The sequence below is a fragment of the Coenobita brevimanus genome, chromosome 73 (genome assembly GCF_032717465.1).
Source record: "Coenobita brevimanus isolate Jiangsu-jjx chromosome 73, ASM3271746v2, whole genome shotgun sequence".
Classification (NCBI taxonomy): domain Eukaryota; kingdom Metazoa; phylum Arthropoda; class Malacostraca; order Decapoda; family Coenobitidae; genus Coenobita; species Coenobita brevimanus.
In genome coordinates this window covers 5,307,308-5,319,026 of record NC_137026.1, presented here as the reverse complement: position 1 = coordinate 5,319,026, position 11,719 = coordinate 5,307,308, and the positions used below count along the sequence as shown (strand labels likewise).

The window sequence follows — 11,719 nt, the reverse complement described above, 5'->3', positions numbered from 1 at the left end:
ATAATACTCAGTGAATGCCAGATAAATTATTACAGATACAAACTATTATAAAAAATGACTGACACAAAGAACCCTACACAAATTACAAAAACCTCACTAGGCCTACAAATTAAACTTATGCTATACAGTACAAGAAAAAATGCAACAACAGTTATACTCAAATTACACACAGCTGCTAGATGGTTGGAGATTTCTTGAGCACTCACAATAATAATATCTGTACAGGGGAGGACAGAGATGTGAACAAAATGAGGAGCAGATCTAAGTGGCAATGATGCAGAGATTAAGCTCATTATATAGGGGCCAGCAGAGCCTGATACAACTTGTAATAAGGACGCGCAAATGAAGCGATGGGGACAAACGGTCGACAATCCCGCACTGAATAACAGAAAGGACGACTTACTCTACTATAACGGTAGAAGGGGGGGACTGAGGCAGAACACGCTCGTGATCAAACATGCAGCATACTGTGCGTTAAAATTACACAAAGGATGATGAAATCATAGGCTATGTAACACCTCCCCACAAAGAAAAAAGAAATTTACAAAGGAAATTTCTTATTACTCTAAAACAATCTGTACATGGCATTACAGAACATGCAAATGTCTTTCCTAATGTTACAAAACATGAGATCTCCCTAGCACGTTCAGTCATAGGTACTTGCCAGTATCCCTTTAACAAATCAAACTTACTTATGTACCTAGCCTTTCCGATCTTGTCTATGCAATCTTCCACACGAGGGAGAGGGTAAGTGTCTGTATTAGTTATCTGATTAACAAGTCTGTAGTCGATGCAAAGCCGCTGTGACCCACCTGGCTTAGGGACCAAAGTGACAGGAGAACTCCACTCGCTCTGACAGGGCTCAATCATCTTGTGGTCCAACAGGTAGCCAAGCTCCTTCTGGATGAGAGGAACTTTCACTGGGTTCACACGGTAAGGAGGCAATTTAATTGGCTTTGCGTCTTCAACATCGACATCATGCATCAACACAGTGGTTCTTCCTGGAGTGGCACGGAACACTTGCGGGTACTCCTGCAGTAATGCCGAAAACTCCTGCCTTTCCTTGGGTGGTAGATGAGAAAGCTTAGTCTGGAGATCATTCATGATATCAGGATTCTTCCCCAAACTATCACTCAGGCTCATACTGCATGGGAGAGCTTCACTTGCAGACTCGGGTGGAACAGCTACAGTGCAGACTGGATTATTTTCGTCCCGCTTGTGATATAACTTTAGCATGTTGATGTGACATAGTTGCTTGCTCTTTCTACGATCTGGTGTGGCGATGACATAGCTGACATCACTGAGTTTCTTCTCCACGAAATAAGGACCACTAAACTTGGCTTGAAGAGGTTGCCCATGCACTGGTAGCAGAATCAAAACCTGATCTCCTGGCTGAAAGTGGCGTAACCTGGACTTCTTATCATACCAAGTCTTCATCTTCTCCTGAGCAGCTCCTAAATTCTCTCTCGCCAGCTGTAAAGCAGTGGACAGCCGTTCTTTGAAATTCATCACATACTCCAACAGGTTGACGTCATCTTCCTCCGACAGCCAGCATTCCTTGAGTAACTTAAGGGGTCCTCTTACTTCATGGCCAAACAGTAGTTCAAAAGGTGAGAAGCCCAGTGATTCATTTGGAGATTCTCTTGCAGCAAACACAACGAATGGAAGACCTTTATCCCAGTCTTTCTGATGTTCCAAACAGTATTTCTTGAGCATCGATTTGAGTGTTTGATGATATCTCTCCAACGCTCCTTGGGTCTGGGGATGGTAAGCTGAAGACGTGATCTGGGTGATGCCCAACTCTTTCAGAGACTGCTTGAAAACATTTGACATGAAATTACTTCCTCGGTCTGACTGTACCTCCTTGGGCAGACCAAACTTTGTGAAGAACCCTAGCATTTCCTTAACCACGTTCTTTGCTGAGATGTTTCTAAGTGGAATGGCTTCAGGATAACGAGTAGCCATATCAATCAGGGTCAACACATAAGAAAATCCTGAAGAAGTCTTAGGAAGAGGGCCCACAATATCCACCAAGACACGGGTGAATGGCGCCTCAAAAGGAGGAATGGGAACTAGAGGTGCAACCTTTTCGGTCTGATTACACTTCCCCACAACTTGACAGGTGTGACAAGACTTACAATACCAGGAAACATCCCTGAAGATACCTGGCCAGTAGAAGTGTTTCAAAATGCGTGCCACAGTCTTCCTCACTCCAAGGTGTCCTGCCAAACTGGAATCATGAGCCACTCTAATGATATCCTGCCTACAAACACGAGGGATGACAACTTGATGTACAACCTCCCATTCACAGTCGGCTGATGCTGTTGGGGTCTCCACTTCCTCATAAGTACTCCTGACTTTACATAATAACAAGTAGAAGCACCGGCTGACTCTTCTTCACTGTAAGCAGAGTTAGCTAGACCTTTCAACTCAGGGTCAGCAACCTGCAACTCAACCAACTCTTGACGAGAGAAATTATCAACACTACGGGGTACTGCCTCATCTGGTGAGTGGTCCAAATTAGCAAGAAAAGTGTCAGCTAGGATAACATCATCATCATCATTATCCTCTAAATCACCAGTAACTTTAGACTTAGCCCTAGTGACAGCACATGCAGGGAACACATCAGGGACATCACAATCCTGGGACGCAGCCACTGGCTCACTAGACAACTGAGGAGCTGGACACACTTGACTTCCACCAATATCATTTCCAAGTAAGAAAGTTACACCTGACATTGGGAGTGTCTCAACCAACCCAACCATAACAGAACCATTAACAAAACCAGACTCTAAATTCACTCTGCACAGAGGAACAGAGAAGTAATTATTCCCTACACCTTGTAAGATTACAGTTTCATCAGAGGAATTAACATTAGAACCTAGAACACTGGTCAGCATAAGGGATTGGCAAGCACCTGTATCACGATATATATGAACTGATTTCCTGTCATTACTGTCCAGAGGACTGACAAAACCATCAGACAGGAAATTAGCACATGAACTCTTGAGAGTGTCACCCACGTTACTGCTCAAAAGAGGAGCTCCATCATGAGAATTTAAGTTACCCCTCAAAGCAAGTTCAGTTAACTCAGTTAAAGAATTCTGGGAACTCTCAAGAGTGGACACTAGACCAATTGACTGAATATTTAAAGACTCCTTTTTGTTCACATCACGCTGTCTCCTGAAACATCTCTCCGTAGTATGACCAAGCTTACTACAGTAAGTACATTTACTTTTCTGAAATCTTGAGGTGAAGCTGGTATTTACTTCCTGAGAAACATCATCTTTATTCTCTTTCCTGTTACCTGTACTCTGAGTAGAGGCAACGTACTTACTCTCAGCTTTCCCTTTTTCTCTAGAATATGTCTTGTGAGTGAGAACATACTCATCAGCTAAAACTGCAGCATCAGACAAATTATCTATTCTTTTCTCATCAAGATATAGGCTTACATCTTTATAAATACACCTTTTGAAGTCCTCCAGCAAAATCATCTGCTTAAATTTACCAAAATCAGAATCCACATTCTTAGAATTTAACCACTGCTCTAACAGATCTTCTTTGATTTTTGCATACTCAACATGGGATTGCTTATCTTGCTTGTAAGTTGTCCTAAATTTTACTCTATAGGCTTCAGGAACAAGCTCATAGGCCTTAAGAATCAAGCTCTTAACTACATCATAATTATCAGACTGATCCTGAGGCAAAGATGCATAAGTTACTTGAGTTTTACCGGTGAGAACAGTTTGAAGGAGTACTGGCCAATACTCCTTAGGCCAATTAAAACCTGTAGCTACCCTCTCAAACAACTGAAAATACTTTGTTAAATCAGATTCATTAAAAGGAGGGACAAGTTTAACATTTTTAGCCACATCAAAATCATCAGAGCTAGATGATCCAGTTCCACCTTGTTTCATGCGATACTCATGGTCTGCCTGAATCCTAGCAAGTTCAACTTGTGCCTGTATCTGTGCCTCCTGAATCCGAACCTGAGATTCCGCCTCCTTAGCCTGAGACTCAGCCTCCTTGGCACGTGCTTGAAATTCAGCCTCCTTTACACGAGACTCCGCCTCCTTAGCACAAGCCTCCTGCAGGGCTAGCTGTAACTTAGCTAATTCAATCTGCGTTTGCTCATTTGGAGGAGTTACATTAAACAAGCTTTTATTAATCATACCAACAATTTGATCTTTAGAATGATGAGAGTGAACTGCAATTCCCAATTGTTGAGCAACAAACTTAAGTTCATTCTTTGTTCTGTTTTCTATATCACACACTGTTTGCACATTTAACAAAAAATCTTTGGCTTCATCAAGTGTAGTAATAGTAGACATAATGAATAAGTAACAGTCACAAAATATCAAGCAATATCCTTATGATAATATCCTGAATATCCTGATATGAGGTCGCCAAATTTATGTTACGGAACAGAGAAAGATAATGTACACTTTAAGTGAGAATACTAAAAATCACTACAGTCCCGTAAAGTTCCAGGTTCAAAACAAAAGAGTTAGGTAAAATTACAAGTTAAAGTTTAATGCACAAACTAACAACAAAACATTCAGGACTCATAAAGATAATGTAATGGCAAATAAACAGGTTAAATATATGGTTAACTGCAATAGCCTCTATTAACACGAAATTAGCAAGAGTAAATTTATCTATGTCAGCCCTGATAAAATGAGATACCAGATAATACTCAGTGAATGCCAGATAAATTATTACAGATACAAACTATTATAAAAAATGACTGACACAAAGAACCCTACACAAATTACAAAAACCTCACTAGGCCTACAAATTAAACTTATGCTATACAGTACAAGAAAAAATGCAACAACAGTTATACTCAAATTACACACAGCTGCTAGATGGTTGGAGATTTCTTGAGCACTCACAATAATAATATCTGTACAGGGGAGGACAGAGATGTGAACAAAATGAGGAGCAGATCTAAGTGGCAATGATGCAGAGATTAAGCTCATTATATAGGGGCCAGCAGAGCCTGATACAACTTGTAATAAGGACGCGCAAATGAAGCGATGGGGACAAACGGTCGACAATCCCGCACTGAATAACAGAAAGGACGACTTACTCTACTATAACGGTAGAAGGGGGGGACTGAGGCAGAACACGCTCGTGATCAAACATGCAGCATACTGTGCGTTAAAATTACACAAAGGATGATGAAATCATAGGCTATGTAACAATATATATATATATATATATATATATATATATATATATATATATATATATATATATATATTTGCGTTTTTCCATCACCATACTTACTAAGTAAGAGAAATATTGAAGATATTCTCCGGTAACTTCTCATTAATGTGTATGAGTACTGCTTGTATTAGCAAATCACTTACCAAGGTGATCGGCGAAGGAATAAGCTCAGCCAAACGATCTGCACTGCTTTTACCAAGGATGCAAGAGATTACTCCTTATATGATGGAGTAAATGCCATATCCATACTGAACCTCAGTCCTCAAAAACTACAACGCCATTCAAGAATCAGTATCGTTTGGAATAATTTCCACACGAATTAACAGTATATATATACTGACACATTATTATCATCCCAAAGAAAACTCAAAGGCTTTGCTTTGTCATTTACAGTTCAGTGCCTCACTATTCACACCCACTGTCAAAAAGTCTGAGTGCAGCATGGAGTGGGCAGTGGTTATGTTGTGTATGTTGTGGTGTGTATGCTGTGCTGTAAAAATGCAACTAGGCCTGAAAAATGGTCATAATAAGCACCAGTTTCATAAAATAAAGAAAGGATACCACGTTGAGTACACCGCTTCCCGTCCGATCAGCGAAGTTAAGCAACGTTGGGTCTGGTTAGTACTTGGATGGGTGACCGCCTGGGAACACCAGATGCTGTTGGCATCCCTACGTGTCAAGTGGGGTTGGTGGAGGATTAGTGCCCCTCCCTGTAAAACAATTAACTCTAAGCCCTTGGCCACCCCGTCTGGGATACATGGCGTCTGGCAAATATATATATATATATATATATATATATATATATATATTCCTCACACAAATGAGTTCATTGTGTCGCATATGTGGTTGTGTTGTGTATGTGGCTGTGCTGCGTATGTGGTTGTGTTGTGTATGCGGCTGTGTGGTGTATGTGGTTGTGTGGTGTATGTGGCTGTGTGGTGTATGTGGTTGTGTGGTGTATGTGGTTGTGTGGTGTATGTGGTTGTGTGGTGTATGTGGTTGTGTGGTATATGTGGCTGTGTGGTATATGTGGTTGTGTGGTGTATGTGGTTGTGTGGTGTATGTGGTTGTGTGGTGTATGTGGTTGTGTTGTGTATGTGGTTGCGTTGTCTATGTGGTTGTGTTGTGTATGTATTTGTGTTGTGTATGTGGTTGTGTTGTGAATGTATTAGTGCTGTGTACGTGGTTGAGTTGCGTATGTGGTTGTGTTGCGTATGTGGTTGTGTTGTGTATGTGGTTGTGTTGTGTATGTGGTTGTGTGGTGTATGTGGCTGTGTGGTGTATGTGGCTGTATTGTGTATGTAGGTATGTTGAATATGCGGCTGTGTTGTGCATGCGGGCTGCAATCACAGGCCACCATCACACAGCCGCAGCCCTGCATGTCGTGGGGTCATCATGCACACCACTCATACATGCAACGTGTAATAGCACAGAGGGCGTCATGCGACGTACAACACCCTGGCAGATGCTCTCGGAGGAACTGCATCCCAGACAGAGAGGGAATATTACAGATAAAATACATTCTTCATTGTACTGCTGGGATGTGTTCCAGAATACAAGGACTTGTTTCATACCGGGAATTTGCAGATGTGGGCGTAATGGCTACCTTTTTCAGTACTATAAGTGCTTTCAACTGGAGGAAAAAATTACATTCATAAGCAATTCTCAAATTTACTTAGGACTTAAGAGCAAAAAAGAACAAGAAATGGGCGAGATATAACGATGGCCTACTGTATATTATTCATGGACTTTATAACACTGGTGCTGTTCCTACATTCTTGACGCAGCTATATAATACTTTTGCTGAAGCCAGATAAATTCATACAGCTTAGGTGAGGCCAATCGTTGTGTACATATTAAATAAAGTCCTCTTTATCCATTTCAGTGTCATCATGTTTCTTATCTTTCATCCTTGATACAGCACGATGATCGTATTCGGCTTAGTGACAGACCCCTCGTAGTGAATGGCCCACATTAATCTAACGTTGTGTAGCCTCTCTATATATCAACTTACTAACACTGCTCCTATGGCCTCTTAAGTACCCCCCCCTCTCTCTCTCTCTCTCTCTCTCTCTCATCACCTTTGCGTGCAGTGTGACCACGAACTATTTTTTCTCTCCCTTAAGCTTTATGGAATGAAATGCGACACTGACACAAAGTAAATGCGAAGCAATGCAGGGACAGGCGAGTGAGTGGCTGTGGGTAATAAGAGAGGACCCTGATATTATGGAGAGTAAGAGTACAGTGAGTGGCTGTGGGTAATAAGAGAGGAACCTGATATTATGGAGAGTAAGAGTAGAGTGAGTGGTTGTGGGTAATAAAAGAGGAACCTGATATTATGGAGAGTAAGAGTACAGTGAGTGGCTGTGGGTAATAAGAGAAGAACCTGATATGGAGAGTAAGAGTACAGTGAGTGGCTGTGGGTAATAATAGAGGAACCTGATATTATGGAGAGCAAGAGTACAGTGAGCGGCTGTGGGTAATAAGAGAGGAACCTGATATTATGGAGAGTAAGAGTACAGTGAGCGGCTCTGGGTAATAAGAGAGGAACCTGATATTATGGAGAGTAAGAGTACAGTGAGTGGCTGTGGGTAATAAGAGAGGAACCTGATATTATGGAGAGTAAGAGTACAGTGAGTGGCTGTGGGTAATAAGGGAGGAACCTGATATTATGGAGAGTAAGAGTACAGTGAGTGGCTGTGGGTAATAAGAGAGGAACCTGATATTATAGAGAGTAAGAGTACAGTGAGTGGCTGTGGGTAATAAGAGAGGAACCTGATATTATGGAGAGTCAGAGTACAGTGAGTGGCTGTGGGTAATAAGAGAGGACCCTGATATTATGGAGAGTAAGAGTACAGTGAGTGGCTGTGGGTAATAAGAGAGGACCCTGATATTATGGAGAGTAAGAGTACAGTGAGTGGCTGTGGGTAATAAGAGAGGACCCTGATATTATGGAGAGTAAGAGTACAGTGAGTGGCTGTGGGTAATAAGAGAGGACTCTGATATTATGGAGAGTAAGAGTACAGTGAGTGTCTGTGGGTAATAAGAGAGGACCCTGATAATATGGAGAGTAAGAGTACAGTGAGTGGCTGTGGGTAATAAGAGAGGAACCTGATATTATGGAGAGTAAGAGTACAGTGAGTGGCTGTGGGTAATAAGAGAGGAACCTGATATTATGGAGAGTAAGAGTACAGTGAGTGGCTGTGGGCAGTAAGAGAGGAACCTAATATTATGGAGAGTAAGAGTACAGTGAGCGGCTGTGGGTAATAAGAGAGGAACCTGATATTATGGAGAGTAAGAGTACAGTGGGTGGCTGTGGGTAATAAGAGAGGAACCTGATATTATGGAGAGTAAGAGTACAGTGAGTGGCTGTGGGTAATAAGAGAGGACCCTGATATTATGGAGAGTAAGAGTACAGTGAGTGGCTGTGGGTAATAAGAGAGGACCCTGATATTATGGAGAGTAAGAGTACAGTGAGTGGCTGTGGGTCATAAGAGAGGAACCTGATATTACGGGCAGTAAGAGTATAGTGAGTGGCTGTGGGTAATAAGAGAGGACCCTGATATTATGGAGAGTAAGAGTACAGTGAGTGTCTGTGGGTAATAAGAGAGGAACCTGATATTATGGAGAGTAAGAGTACAGTGAGTGGCTGTGGGTAATAAGAGAGAACCCTGATATTATGGAGAGTAAGAGTACAGTGAGTGGCTGTGGGTAATAAGAGAGGAACCTGATATTACGGGCAGTAAGAGTACAGTGAGTGGCTGTGGGTAATAAGAGAGGACCCTGATATTACGGGCAGTAAGAGTACAGTGAGTGGATGGGGAGCAGAGACAAGGAAGGGAAGGGATGGAGGGGAGGGAAGACAGTGGAAGGAGGGAAAATGGAGTGGAAGGGAAGGAACAGGAAGAAAGGAAACGAAAGAAAGGCAAAAATGGAAGAAAGAAGAAAGGAAAAGAATGGAAATGAAAGGAAAGGTACCGAAAGGAACGCTGAGGTAAGCAATGGAAAAAGTGGCTTGTGGAACAGCATGGTGAAAAGCGAACATATGGGAAACCAGAGTAAATAAACAGGAATATAGAAAGAGGAAGGGAAGTACAAGAGGACGGGGTCGAAAGCTAAAGTAAGGGAGGATATGGGATGGGGATGGAAGAAAAGAAAAGAAAAGGAGAAAGAAACGGAAAGGAGGGATGAAAGGAAAAATCGAAAGGAATGAAGGGGTAAGAAGATGGCCATTGAAGGGAAGGGAAGGTGGGTGACGTGGATGTTAGTGGTGGTGGGTAGGTGAAAATGGAATCATAGTGGTAAGAAGAGAATGAAAGGAAGGTAAAGATGAACGGAGTGGATAGGAAAGCAAAACAGAAAATAGGCGGTGAGGGGGGAGGTAAGGGAATGATAGATGGATTAGCAAGGAGGGAGGGAGCAGAGAGGGAGGTGGGCTGGGAGGAATGCAGGAAGGCAGGAGAGCCGGCAGGGAGGGAAACAAGGGGGTAAGGAAGTGGAGCAGGGAGGAAGGAAGGAGAGCAGGGAGGAAGGAAGAAGAGTCAGGGAGAAAAGGAAGGAGAGCAAGGAGAGAAGGAAGGAGAGCAGGGAGAGAAGGAAGGAGAGCAGGGAGGGAAGGAAGAAAAGCAGGGAGGAAAGGAAGGAGAGCAAGGAGAGAAGGAAGGAGAACAGGGAGGGAAGGAAGGAGAGCAGGGAGAGAGGGAAGGAGAGCAGGGAGGGATGGAAGGAGAGCAGGGAGGGATGGAAGGAGAGCAGGGAGAGAAGGAAGGAGAGCAGGGAGGGATGGAAGGAGAGCAGGGAGAAAAGGAAGGAGAGCAGGGAGAAAAGGAAGGAGAGCAGGGAGGGAAGAAAGGACAGCAGGGAGGGAAGGAAGAAGAGCAAGGAGGTAGGGGAGCAAGGAAGAGAGGTGGGTAAAAACAAGATGGCGAGGAAAGGAATGAGCGAGAGACGGGGTGAGGCAGGGAGCTAAGATGGGGAGAAGATGGGGAGCAAAAAGAAATGATGAGACGAAATTACATTGGTGGGGAGAGAGAGAGAGAGAGAGAGAGAGAGAGAGAGAGAGAGAGAGAGAGAGAGGCTGTGTGATGTTGTGCGTGAAGAGATTTGTGATGGAAAACCAGAGGGGAGAGATGAAAGACTAAGAGGGAAAGTAGAAAAAATATGAATGGAAGGTGGAGGAAGGAATGACGAGGGAGGAAGCAGTGATGGACTGGAGTAGGGTGATTGAGGCAAGGCGAAGGAAGAAGGAAGAGGAAAGGGAGAGGGTAGGGTGCTAAGGGGAGGAGGTTGAGATGGAAGTGAGGGAAGGTATGGTGGAAAGGGAAGAAGACGTTGAAGGGAGGGAAGAAGGCGTGGAAGGGAGGGAAGGTATGGTGGAAAGGGAGGAAAGTATGGAAGGGAAGGAAGTATGGGAAGTCGCGCTGGAGGGCGAGGTAGTTGTGATGGAAAGGAGAAGGCGGCGGCGATGGATGGGCGAGATGATAAAACATAACAGGAGTACTTTATAAAGGCAAGAGGGACACAGAAGGGATGGAGAAGAGTCTGAGCGAGGGAGGTGTGATGGAAGGTGGAAAACGAGGGTGGACGGAGTTCTGAGGGAGGGAGGGAAGGGAAGGTGGAGGGAGGTCTGAGGGAGGGAGGGAAGGGATGGTGGACAGAGTTCTGAGGGAGGGAGGGAAGGAATGGTGGAGGGAGGTCTGAGGGAGGGAGGGAAGGGATGGTGGAGGGAGGTCTAAGGGAGGGAGGGAAGGGATGGTGGAGGGAGGTCTGAGGGAGCGTGGGAAGTGAAGGTGGAGGGAGGTCTGAGGAAGGGAGGGAAGGGATGGTGGAGGGAGGCTGAGGGAGGGAGGGAAGGGATGGTGGAGGGAGGTGTGAGGGAGGGAGGGAAGGGATGGGAGGAGGTGGTCTGAGGGAGGGAGGGCGGGAGATCTGATGGAAGGAGAAGCGAAGGTAGGCGTGAGGGAGGGAGGGAGGGAGGGAGGGAGGTGTATGATGGAGTGAGGGGTCCGTAATGTAGGTAGGAGAGAGAATTACAGGGGAAGGGAGGCGTGAGTGAAGGCCTGCGTTGGTGGGTGATGGTAAATGAAAAATAGTTATGAAAATACTGCAGCAGGATAAAATAGAATGATGAAAAACCTAAATGTCTTCGTGAAATCATTAAAGAATATGTGACACGACAACATAAAAAATACTGAGAGCATATTTAGATATGGCTGGAGAGAAAAAAAAAATCTTTGGTGAAACATTTATGGGGTTTACATCTACAAACCAGTCCTGCTGATATAATTATGGGATAAACTGAAAAAAAAAAAAAATGTTAATTTTGAAAAGTGCTGCATACAGAAGAATATTAATAACTAGCTATTAATTCTTGGTGAAGTAATTTTGCCAAGTGGTAAAAGAAAAACTAAAGCATCAAGTATTGTGCGTTATACTGCAGGGACAGACTGGGACTTAGTAAAATGGGTTGTCTGCGTTAACAACTCTC

General features: G+C 43.6%; 1 pseudogene; it reads left to right on the top strand.

Moving 5' to 3' along the window:
* The first annotated feature begins 5,779 nt into the window (after nucleotides 1-5,779).
* Nucleotides 5,780-5,899, top strand: LOC145407635 (5S ribosomal RNA; annotated as a pseudogene).
* Nucleotides 5,900-11,719: the final 5,820 nt, after the last annotated feature.